The 13,184-nt window shown below is 40.9% G+C and overlaps 2 long non-coding RNA genes across 3 annotated transcripts in view; both read left to right on the forward strand.

The window, feature by feature from the left end:
• LOC307223524 overlaps positions 1 to 13,184 on the forward strand; it is a 285,323-nt gene that overhangs the window by 111,654 nt on the left and 160,485 nt on the right. The window lies entirely within an intron of this gene.
• The window catches only part of LOC307223853, a 39,760-nt gene continuing 35,465 nt past the window's right edge, over positions 8,890 to 13,184 (forward strand). For both annotated transcript variants that reach the window (XR_013842302.1, XR_013842303.1), the window contains exon 1: positions 8,890 to 9,051. This is a non-coding gene — a long non-coding RNA (uncharacterized lncRNA). The remainder of the gene's footprint in view (positions 9,052 to 13,184) is intronic.

Here is a 13,184-nt window from a genome sequence, read left to right on the forward strand (position 1 = left end):
TATGGCCTGCCTCCACTGCAGGAAGCAGGATACTTCTGAATAACAGTTGCTAGAAACAGCAGGAGGGGATAGGAGAGTGTAAGAGGATAGCACATCATGATATGGCTAAGCATTCTGAGATATTAGTGCGGTAGAGAGGAAGAACGCAACACAGTCATGTGTAACATGTAGTTCCATTCACAAAGCATGCCTCAAGTCTAGGAGCTTGTAGCATACTGTTGCTCTAACTCAAATCTTGCCATCTGATTAGATAAGCCAACCAGTTTACAGTGTATTTGTCTGTGAATATATGCGTAAGGAAGATTTAAAAAAAAATAATACTGATCCCAAGGCAACAAGAACAGTAAATGTGCATTTCTGTTAATAGCATGGATGCAATTATTATGGTTTTTATCATTAAGCAAAGTGCTAAACCTCATACATATTCAACTTCTCTCTTTATAAATAAAAATTCCATGTACATTGACTTCAAGCACTCTGCATAATGAATGAAAGTTTCAAGAAGTCAGAAACCATACTGTTAATTAGGTAAATGTTATATTGAAAGATAGGAAGGATTGAGGATGTAATTGTCTTCCTGGTCTTCTTATAATTCAGCTTACAACCATTTTGCATGTGTGTATCAAATAATATATTTTTTTTAAGGTTTGGGGGTGTCACAGTAATATTTATCTTCATGTAGATGTGATTTTTATATCATGTAAATGAGCATTGACATGGTAGCTGTATGGATGCTCAAAGGACTCTTAACTCTCAGGACTCTTAACTAACCAGCTCCCAGGATTCTTTGGGGGAAGCCATGACTGTTTAAAGTGTCATCATAGTGCTTTAAATATATAATGCAGATGAGGAGAGAAGCAAAGAAAGAAGGAGCAAGACAAAAATTAAGATGGGAGAAGAAAGTAGGCAGGCAATGAAGACTTGGGGAAGTCTAGACTATTGGCCATGGAGCCAATGCAACACGGACTTGCTATGTCAGATACTGGAGATCTGCAAGATGTGCCTTCTACATAGCATGTCAACAAGGGCCCAAAGAGAGACCAGGACTTCTTGATTTGAACTGATCAGCCAGTTCCCCAATTGCATATTTCTAGCCCGCATTGAAATGCTGATTAATTTGGACCCCTTTCAGCCACAATACAAGGTCTAATACTGTGACTTCTGATAGTTGGGTACAATCATACAGCAATGTATGGGAATCTTTGAGCCATAAAGGGATTGCTAAAACAGCCACACATGTTATCTGTCTCAAAAAAAAAAACCTGCCTAAGAAAAATTGATGAAAGATCTTTAAAGCAGACTCCAGGGAAGTGTTATGGAAAGCAAAGCCATCAGAATCCTCAAATTATTATTCTGATCTTGATTCCAAGTGAACTGGCAGCAGCCTTAAAAGAAACGCATATAATCATTGGATATTTAAACCTCTATTAGACAAGAACAAATTTAAACATTCAGTGAAGCTTTCAGGGTGTTAGAAAAACCACATACTATTTGTCACACGTGAACCGTTTTCTAAAGAAAAGTTTGATTATTTTGTTATGTTTCTTTAGAATACACACACACACACCCCTCCTGTCTCTGCCTTTTTGCTCCTTCTACTACTAGATTTTCCTCATTTGAAATTCCAGCTCGAGTCAGAGCTATGACCCTGCTCAGCATCTCAAGGATTTGCCTCTAGCCATAATTATACTCACCTTTGCGCTCCCTGCACTTTGCCAAGCGACAACAGCTATAAAATTATCAAGGGGAGGGGAGGAAATCAACAGCATTTTTAAGGGTCACCAAAACAGGTTACAAGTTTGTCCATTGACATTTCCCTCCTGGAAAAGTCAGGGCAGGAGGTCAAAAACATGGCTGACTAACAAGACAGAAGTCAGGAAAAAGGTTATGTGAATAGTAGCATCAGCTGTTAATAATGCAACAGGGAAAAAAGCACATTTTTTGGACAAGCACTGGAAGGAAACCATACCAAGAAAAGTGGAAAGATGCAAGGGTCATCCAAGAAATTACTACGTAATGTTGCAAGAGAAATTACTGTACTGTAAAAGAGACGGGTCTGTTGGTTAAATATCAGACCAGGATTCGGTAGTTTCTCATACATATATACACATAGATATACATACAGATAGCATTATATTGTATATGAAGAAAACCAACCTTTTTAATGAATGTCCAAGATGTCAGTCTTACACTCAAAGAAGTCTGGCAGCTCATTGTAGTCAGGATTACCCTGGATCATGAGTAGATTTGCAGAACATGTTCCATAGGGCCAAGTTGTTACAGAGACATCTCAAGAAGATGTTCAGGGTTAGGGGGTTGGACTCGATGGCCCTTGTGGTCTCTTCCAACTCTATGATTCTAGGGTGCACATATAATAGAGCAAAAACATATCAGGGAAATGGTCCCAAGAGGATAAAGGTCAAAGAGGTAAGTCCAGACTCCAGAGCAACTGGCTGGTTCTAGGTGAAGCACTGAACAAGGCAAAGGATAAAGAAGTCAAACAGCTTCCAAGGTAACATAGCCAGAATCAGGGCTGGTAGCAGGATCCACAGGACCAGCAGATCCACTCTCCAAGGAATGCATCACCCGCTGCTGCTGCCTAGTGGCCAGAATATCTAACAGACAGAGGATATCTTTGCTCATTGCAACAAAATTTGGGGGGGGACAGGACTGCAAGTGGATCCAACTGCTGCTTATCGCATTTCTGCTGTATGCAAAGGAACTTTTCCATACTTTACACCAGGAGTGAAATAAGAAGCACAGTCCACTTGTGATTCCTTTCCTCCAGCCTGTTCCAATCAGAAACATACAGGGTCACAAACCAGCTTGCCAGAAGTGATGGGTTTTGTGTATGTGTGTTTGACCTTGGTGCTTAGAGTCAATGGGCACCAAACATAGCTGGGATAACAGGGCTGGATAAAAATATAGCCCAGATGCAATGAAGCATTACTGTTGGACCTTTGGGAATTATTGCTATTCTGTGCTTAAGGATATCATTTGGTGCAGGGTCATAAAGAGGCAGGAACATAATTAGAGCAGAATGACCAAAAATAGAGGTAAGCCTGTCCTGGAATTTATTTCCAAGAAGGCATATATAGGACTACATTGTTAGGGCTGGACTGCAAATCTCTTTAAATGCAATGTAAGGTTTATGATGTACCTGTGAATTGTAGTTTTGTAAGGATAGGGACTCAGGTGGCACTGTGGGTTAAACCGCAGAGCCTAGGGCTTGCCGATCAGAAGGTCAGCAGTTCGAATCCCCGCGGTGGGGTGAGTGCCTGTTGCTCGGTCCCTGCTCCTGCCAACCTAGCAGTTCGAAAGCACCTCAAAGTGCAAGTAGATAAATAGGTACCGTTTCCGTGCCCTGCTCTGGTTCGCCAGAAGTGGCTTAGTCATGCCAGCCACGTGACCTGGAAGCTGTACGCCGGCTCCCTCGGCCAATAAAGCGAGATGAGCGCCGCAACCCCAGAGTCGTCCGCAACTGGACCTAACGGTCAGGGGTCCCTTTACCTTTACCTAAGGATAGTAAAGTCAGAATTCTGTTTGTAAGCCCCAAAGCCTCATAAAACTACAGTTTCTAATTTCTTTTGGGGGCGATGATAATTAATGCAATATGAAGACAAGATCCATGTGGGTAAATGAGCTGCATGCCAAGGAGCTGCCATTGCCCATCGTTCCCTGATGTGTTCTATATCCACAGGCACAAACATCTCCCCCATCACACTGTGTGGTATTCACTTCAGCAGATCCCACTACACAAGCAAAAACATTTTTGCTGCATAAAGTGTAAATCTTCCTCCTCATCTTCATGAATAACAAAGAGTTATCTAGTGATTCTTAAACGGCTAACTCCTTTTTGCTGTTTCGTTTTCTAAATTTAGTAGCTGTTCACCAAAGCAATGAAATATTGCCGATGCCAAAGCTTAATATTCATGACTTGGGTATTTTGTTATGCTCTTCACCGTTTTTATGCAGTATGATGAATATTTTAAAATGCTGGAAATCAAATATTTATCTCAACATAAACAACAAACCAGCAACAAAAAGCACTAATTATTCCACGTTTCATTTATTCCTTCTGTGTTGTCTTTCATCCTAGTAGATGCCCATTTAAAAAAAAAAGTCTGTGAAGCTGTAAACTTCAAGCTGCATGACCCAAATGTGGCAGAGCTCAAAGGGGCTTTCGCAAGCACACATCTGTGTAAACTAATTTGAGCCATTGTTCTATGGAAGGGATAAAAGGAACAGGGTGATGGATGAATGGGAGAGAAGTCTGGTTCACATGGCAAAAATCCATAGGGCTCCACAGGAAGGGGCAGGGCAGGTCATGAATAACCTTGGTTCCCATTCAAATCCTCCTCACTATTAGCATTAAGCTTCCATCTGGACTGCAGTAAAATGGAACTGGCACCAGCAATTGCTAAACTCCCAGCATCATTAGGAGGGATTGAAGGCATATGGACAAGATAACCAATGGCTTTGCAGCTAGTGATGTTGCTCCATGCTCCTTCAGCCTGATCCCAAAATCATTCAAGTGAAAATTAACTTCCTCTCATCTGGCCGCCAGGAGAAAAAGAAATAGGAAGAAGCAAGGGAAGAGAGGGAAGAAGATGATTTCCTTGTGAGGAAATGGCTATATTGTTAATCAGAGCAATTTAGGTACAGGCTGAGGGGTTTAACTGAAATAAATGTTTTCTAGAGGGGGAGATTCACCTTAGAGTACAAATATGTGAGGCAGAAAAGAGACAAAACATGAAAGATGCAACAGAAGGACAGAGTTCCCTGACGGCTCCTTTTCCCAGTCTAGAAACGCCAAAGGGTTGAAGTATCAAAGCATTTACCTAGTAATTGTGTGTATTCTCCATGGGTGGCAGGAGCCAGGCCCTGAGCAAGGTCTGCATCAGACAACTGACAGATTGTCTCCACGAGAGAAGCAAATGATGGCCTTATCAGAGATGCTCAGGCACTGAACAAATTCAATCTCCCCTGCACTTCTCTTCAAGCTACACCTCCACCTACAGACATCCATCTTGAGTGTATGAGGCTGGTTGGAGGGAACAAAAGAACTCACAACAAAGGAGCCAAAGAGATGATGGGCCTTTTCTCCCCCTCAATATGTCAAAACACTTGAATTGTATCAGCAACCAATCCTAAGACTCAAGGGGGTGGGGGAATTCTTACTTGCAGAAGAAGCTGAACATAAATTAGAGCAAAGGCAGAAAAATATGTTAAATGTTACGGCAGAAAAAGTAGCTGTATGTGTGTCCGTCCAAATAGCCTGTGTCTAGTAAGGCAAGATATTTCCTACAGAAGTTCATGCTGCAGCAAATAAGTTAGTTTGAGATGCCTAAGGGCTCCGTTGCTTTATTTAGGCAGCCTTATTGTGTCTCTGTGTAAATATACACATTGTGTGTGTTCCCGCACACTGCCTATTGAATTTTTTATTCTTTCAGAAACTAAATGGAGCTTTTGTTATCATAACGATTACTTGGTTTCATAACATAAGCAATCTGGGTGATCAGAGAAAAGTTCTTCCTTTAGAAACAAAGGGATTTCTTTGTATCAGGAACAGGATATACCTAGCATGATTAGGACGGTGGATTGTGAAGTAACTGCTAATTTGCAGGGTGCATTTTTAGCCAAGCATTGCTATTTCCTTCTTCTTCTTCTCTGTAATTTTTAAAATTAGTTTTCCAATATACTCCCAATAATAGCGAAATTATAACAATGACCAATTAATTCCCAAATTATACAATTATCAAAATGCCAATCAACTTCCAATTAATACATCTTAGTTAAAGTGGCTCCCCACATGGTGGTTTGGGTGCATTTCCGATCTTGTATCACTGTGTTCCATAATCTTAATTAATATCAGTTACATTTCAGTTATAATAATAATAATCCCTTAGTCAACAACAACATAATTAATGATTTCCATTTGTGATGTTATAATATATAAATTTATAAAGCTTCAAGTGAGGAACTCAAACTATTATCGTTATTCTGCCATGTGTGTGAAAACTGTTATATCCATGGAGATTCCTCCTGTCCATATATGGTGTTGTCTCTTTCACTTCCCTGCTATTGTTTTTTCCCATAATAGCTTGGGGCGGAACTGAATCTTGAAGTTTCTCAGAAGTCTTATCTCTCCGTCCCTTGCATCTGTGTCTCGGAACAGGCGACAGTCTGTTAGAAACCATTCTGTCTCACTAGTAAAACATTTAGCAGAACTTCGTCATTTTCCCCTTAGCCTAGGAAAAGATAGGTAATTTTCAAACGCACTGATGATTTAACACTCCTTTCCAACTCCCAGAATCTCTGCAGCATTCTTATCACAGCCCCCAAATTTTTTTAATTCCAGCTAGAGATTTATGGCCCAATTAAACCTTATCTTAGATTACATTCCGTCAGTAGCACAAACAAATCTCAGTCTCTTTTTCCTTGTCTGTTGTATTTAAACGGAGGTGAGGGGAATTACTCTGTCTTTCCAACATAGTCATACTTGAGCTTCCCCTTCCCCCTCCTTTCTTCATTTCAGATCACAAGCAGTTTCCATTTTTGCTTGTTAGTATTACTCCAACATCCCTTCCTTACTTGTAAATTTTTTTTTTGTCTTGCATTCCAGAGAGGGGTTGCTGAACCATAAATATATAAATGAAACTTAAAATAAACAAACCATGGCCTTCCCTCTCCCCAACTGACTCCCACACTGAAGAAAATCTTATCTCAATTCCAATCTTTGATCCATGTAGCCGATATGTTCCACAGTATATTGTTGCAACCCTTTTCCAGCACGCGCCGGGATCTTAAAGCCAATTAAAGATCCAATTAAACGGAGAACCTTTGCTTCTTAATGATGGCGTAGGAGGGTTTTCACCATGCAAAGTGCTTTTCCACTCAGCGCCTACCTGCTTCCCACATTCCATGCCAGAGTGAGAGCCAGGTACCAAGACGAACTGCGAGTGAAGCCCTTTGCCCCGTTCCTTGGGGAATTTTTCATCCTTGTTTTTCATTCACCGGCGATCCCTCACTATCATGGGGGCTGCCTCTATTAATGCAGGCAGGACCGGAAGCCAAGCATTCATTTCTCCTGGTGGCCTTTATTTCTTAGGTGAAAGTGATCATACAAAATTGTTTGTGTAACTATAAGTTCTGGCCAAAAAGCTTCCAAGCATACCCATAGTAAGCAATGGTATTTCAGAAATAACCCCAAGAAATCCTCCTTAGTGCCAAATTCTTATGCCTTACTTCACAAATGCCACATTAATTCAAGTTAATAAAATAAGAAGAATTAATCAGATCAGACTAAAGGTCCATCTGTTCCAGCAACCTGTTCTTCCCATAGATGCCCATAGGAAGCCTGCATGAAGGAAGAAATTCTCCCAACCAAGCTTTATGAGGAGCAGTTGAAGAAGTTGGGTGTTTAGCCTGGTAAAGAGGAGACTGAGAGGAGAGAGGACAGACACCTTCAGATATCTAAAGGGCTGTCACATACAGGATGGAGCCCTGGGCTAGATAACCCTCAGTATCCCTTCCAACTCTACTGTGTGTTTTGTTGTTTTGTTATGTTGTATGTTGTGTTATGTTATGTTATGTTATGTTATGTTATGCTTTGTTGTTTTGTTTTGTTTTGTTTTGTTTTGTTTTGTTTTGTTTTGTTTTGTTTTGTTTTGTTTTTCCATTGCAAACTGATGAAGAAATGTGGATAGCTGAACTTTAGATGAGAAAAACGAGGAACAGAAAGAAACCAAAATTCACCCATCTCTCTAATCAACGGCTTTATGAAACTCCAACTAAACAATTGCTTCAAGATCACCCTTATCAACATTGTTAATTGGCACTCACACTTCCTCTAAAAGGAGCCAGATATGACTTCGCTTTACAGAAAAACACCTCCCACAACAGTGCTCTACTTCATGATAAAGTCCTGGGGGGGTAAGATTTACAGGAAGTTGACAAGCTTCATAAAGTGATCAGGCATGTTGGAGGACCCACAGCATGCCAAGTTGTTGCCACAAAACTGAACAGTCTTTGTTGGTTTCCGATAAATGAGCTTAGGTGAAGATTTCTTTAACTTGCCACATAATGCTTGAATAGGGACAAGCACAGCAGGATATAATACCCCACTTTTATTTATTTATTTAGCGCCAAGAAAGGCTCCCAGGGTGGCTTTACATACATTCACTTAAAACAAGGCAGTCCCTACCCTCTCAGGGCTTGCATTCTAAAAACATAATGATATCCTTTATCATTTCCTGCCTTCAGTTAAGGATATCACCTTCACTCAAACAATGTGCAAAGATAATTGCATTTCAAACATTTTAGCTCTGTTTGGTTTTAAATACCGTATTTTTCGCTCTATAAAACGCACCCGGCCATAAGACGCACCTAGTTTTAGAGGGGGAGAACAAGAAAAATAATATTCTCTCCCTCTCTGCGCAGAGCCCCTTCAGCGAAGTGGCAGGAGAAATGGAGCCCCTTCCATTTCTCCTCCCGCTTCGCTGAAGGGGCGCTGCGCATAGAGGGAAAGCTGTGCAGTGCCTCTCCAGCAAAGCGAAGCCAGGAGAGCAAGAGGGATCGGTGCGCACTGACCCCTCTTGCTCTCCTGGCTTCAGCGAAAGCAATGCGAAGCCCCTGGAGTGCAGCGGGAGCTCCCGCTGCGCTCTGGAGGCTTCCCGTTGCTTTCGCTGAAGCCATGGAGCCTGCATGCGCTCCATAAGATGCACACACATTTCCCCTTCCTTTTTAGGAGGGGAAAAGTGCATCTTATAGAGTGAAAAATACGGTATTTGATTATATGTGACAGTAAAGCAAGGATCAACACATTGTATTACTTTGTATTTTAACGTTTCCCTGAATTTTCATATTGTTTTCTGTACATTACAGTGGGGATGGGGAACCCGAGGCCCTCCAGATGTTGAACCGCATTGCCCAACCTTCTTGAGTGACCATTGACTATGCTTGGATGGAGCTGATGGGAGCTGGAGGACCACAGGTTTCTCATCACATCATTACAGGTTATACGTTTTTCCTCAGCACAGAGATTCCCAGGTGTGTTGGAAAACAATGGCCAGTTTAAAGATATCAGGATCCTCCCCACTCAAATTCCCAATGTGAATGACCCAGACTGTCTCTATTCTGTACAAGGAATTCAGGTGCATGCCAGAACTTAAGGTTTGCACAATTAGAGTGGATTGAAGTGCTCTCTTGCCCTAGTGCAACAAATCCAGTTTTTAAAAAATGACTTTTCGCAGTTAGGAAAGTGATGGGGAAATGCACTGGAAAAAGCATGGGATGAATGAAAAATTAATGGTAAAAAATGTAGATATCCCGCAAGCAAATCTGTATGGATGCAGGATAAATGCTCCTTGTTGTATAACCACCCTATAAACAAATCAGAATGAATGCTCAATAAAACCTAGGCATAGTCTAACCCCTGCAAAAACATTGTGCAAGGAAATCAGGATGTATTCTAAATTAACAAGTTTGCAGAAGCCCCTACAAATATTGGATGCCCCTCTTCTTGCCATATGAAATTCTCCCCACACCACTGGAAAGGAGCAATTGTTTTCCTGATCTGGTGCCCTTGGTTGTAAGAAGAAATAAACGTTCTGTGTAGTTTTTTCCCTAGAACAGCAATTACCGGAAAAGGAAAGAGGCAATAATCCCTTCCCTTAAAACCCTCCTTGCAACAACACTTTCTCACTTCCTGTTGCTGACACTGCTGTTTATTTACTGAAACTACTTGCATGCAGATGGGCAATATTAACAATAAGATCTAGTCCTGGAAAGATGCTCTAGAGGTGGCTTTCCATTTGACTGGGTGGTGAAATGGGAAGATCAGATGCAAAATTAGTTCACATGGCATTAATCATGGCATGAGCAGTCTCAAAGTGAAATAATGATTGACTTTATGATCATTTGTTTGAAATGGTACTCTGACTGCAACTTCTTTGTATGGCGTCGGAGGCTGTTCCTGAAGCTTCCCCTTAATCTGGGAAAATAGTGAGACCTTTGGGTATAGGGTGCTATAGAAATAAAATAAAATAAAATAAAATAAAATAAAATAAAATAAAATAAAATAAAATAGTTAGGTGGCAACATAGCACCTTTAGGTTTGGGCACCAAAACAGTATTTGCCACCCCAATGGCCACTATCAGGAAAGAGACAGGGAAATGAGACCCTGTTGGTTCTCCTTGACCTCTCAGTAGCTTTTGACACTATTGACCATGGTGTTCTTCTGGAGTAAGGCAAGAAGATGGGAGTTGGATATACCACATTACACTTTCCACTCCTACCTGCAAGGTCGCTGCCAGAAAAAAATGTTGGGAATTGTTGGAAACTGCTAGGAAATTGTTGATTGGCTTCATGGCTTTGGGGCTGGGGCATCCCACAAGGGTCTATTCTGCCTCCTACACTATTTAACATCCACATGAATCTGTTGGGAACTGTCACTCAAAGATCTGAATCATGGTGTCATCAGTACGTTGATGACACCAAGCTCTCTATCTCCACTGAATAGGAATCAAGGAACCTGTTGAATAGATGTCCGGAGGTAGTGATGGACTGAATAGGGGCCAATAAACTGAGGCTGAATCCTGATAAGATGGAAGTGGTGTGGGTGGGTTGCTTCTGTGTCCAGAAATTAGGTGTGCAGCCTGTTCTGGGAGGAGTGGCACTTCCCCTGAAGTAACAGGACTGGGATTACTCCTGCATTCCAACTTGTCACTGGAGTCTCAAGTGGCTTCTGTGGGTAAGTTGGTCAAAAGGGAATCCCCTGAAGCCATACTGAACACAAACAACCCATTCAGTGTTTTGGATCCTGGAATGTATGCAGGTTTCTAGTAAATTCACTTTAGGGAGATGTGAAATTAATTGCAATACCTTTCAATGGTTTAAAAACATCAGAAAAAAAATTAACCTCAGATCTAGCTACTTATATGGTTCACAGGTTTTATTAGAGCCAGCCAGGCTGTCCTGGCATCTGGCTCTTAATCAAGGTCATGCCCCACACATGCATAGAGACCACCTTCTTTCAAAGCTAATAAGACATTGTAAGCAACACATGAAAACACAGCACTGTGCCACTATCTGCTTTATGCAGCCATTTGTTGTCACCAACCCACAATGCACACCTCGGCAAAACCTATTTTGGCAAATGCAACAGTAGTATAACAGCAATAGAAAGTGATGGAAGAGGGGGCATTAGCTTTTAATTTAAAGTTTATGACACAGAAAATTTTAATTGCCGTTAAATGGACTATTAACATTTATCACCATAATTGTTCTGCAACCCATGACCCAAGACAGTGTCATGATATTAAGAGACTTGGACAAAAATTACCTGCTAAATGGGAGAGGAGACAATCATATATTTTATTTTATTTTTATTTTTTATTGAAGTCAGTTCCCCAGCTTTTGTCTATTAGTCATGCCAGCATCTGGTAGGCTGCACCTTTCTGTCCTTAAGTGGTGCTTGTATAAATGAGGTCCAGCAAAAGCAAAAAGTTTGGGGGCAGGAAAGGTGTCATTGTGGTAAAATTTTGAAATCACAGAATAACATGGAGCTGCTACCAGTACATTTCTTCCAGAGTGCATGAAGAAAAGGAGGTCTACTTTGCTAGATGTTTGAGGGTGGGTGGGATCCAATAGGCTCCAGGTCATCTTTGAACCAGATTTTCTCATTAGATCCATACCAGACTTAGCAAAACCTGCTCAGTGCCTTCCAAGTTTTCTTTCTGTCATGTGACAGCATACCAAGCCTCACTAAGTACAATCCCAAGGCATGGATTGACGACAATATGTAACTGAGTTAGACCATTAGAACCTGGCCTCAGCTTTGGCTAACAAGAGAAGGGAGGGGGTTCAGCTTCCTGTATGCATTCTGAGCTTTGCCAGAGTCTGCAGAGCTTTCTGCCAAGAAACAGATAGTTCTGGAATTCAGAACCAAACTGTCTTCTAGTCAAGTTTGAAACTAAATGCTCAAGGGTGCTCTACATTCTGGCACTAGAGTTAACTACAGTATAACAAATTGCAAAACATTGTGATCTCTCTTTCTCTCTCTCTCTGAATTCAGTATCTCTGTTTTGATTTATACTTATAACTGGAAATACCTTCAGTTCATTCAGGTGCTATAGTCCCTTGGAAGTTACTTCTCCTATAGTATGGATCAGGATTTGACAACTGGCAGACCAATCTCTAGATGTCTTGAACAGTAATTCCTTATTTTGTTACCTTCACGTGACACCTTAATTGACACATGCTCATAGTATCTCATCATCTGTTACAGATACTGGTTCTTTTGGCTGAGGTAACCCAGTCAGATAGGCGGAGTACAAATAATAAAATTGTTGTTGTTGTTGTTTTGCATCACTGGCCACAAACCATATGAAGGCAGGCTGGAAGCTGCAGAAACATTATGCCTTGGGCTGTGTTCAGGATGGCCACGTACACATAACCAAAAATAGAAGATAAATGAGGACACAGATTCGCATAACACTGGAATTAGGCAATATTTATGTAGAGATAGAATTCTAGAACCAATTACTATAGAACTTATTTAAATCTCACTGAAGGCAAGCAAATTAATTTGCCATTCAAATCAAAATTACCCCAAATAAAATAAATGCCTCAGTTACTTGGGACCACACTCCGAGATCACCCCACGTCCAGATGACCCAGTCATCCCTCTTTAGTTAATTTACTCTCCATTTATTTTCCACCTAGAACCCTGCTCAAAAACCAAGTCTCCTTTAATAAATCACCATTATTCTTCACTGCCCCCCACATGTATTAAATTTAATTAACTTTCTTAAAAATAAAGGCAACCACCTCCCAGCCAGCTTGCAACAGCAGACAAAAAGATATTTCTGAACAGCGCTGGAACTATCAGACTGTCCATTCTGGAAGACAATGCCTATATAGGCTTAATAGTGTTGACCAATATGGTGACTATACCTTATATACCCTATATCTTATATCTATACCCTATATCTTAGCCCTTAAGCACTTTACATTCCCAATGTTTTATGAATACCAAAAGCATGTACTTCAAGTCCTTGCAGCTATCAATCACGGAAGAAGCCCTAACACATTCAAACATCACATTACTGTAACTGAAAAAAAGAAAAATTACTACCTGTGTTCAATAAGCAGCATCCCCAGAGGATAAATATAACTTTGT

The sequence above is a fragment of the Podarcis cretensis genome (assembly GCF_951804945.1).
Source record: "Podarcis cretensis genome assembly, chromosome: 9".
In the NCBI taxonomy this organism is placed as follows: domain Eukaryota; kingdom Metazoa; phylum Chordata; class Lepidosauria; order Squamata; family Lacertidae; genus Podarcis; species Podarcis cretensis.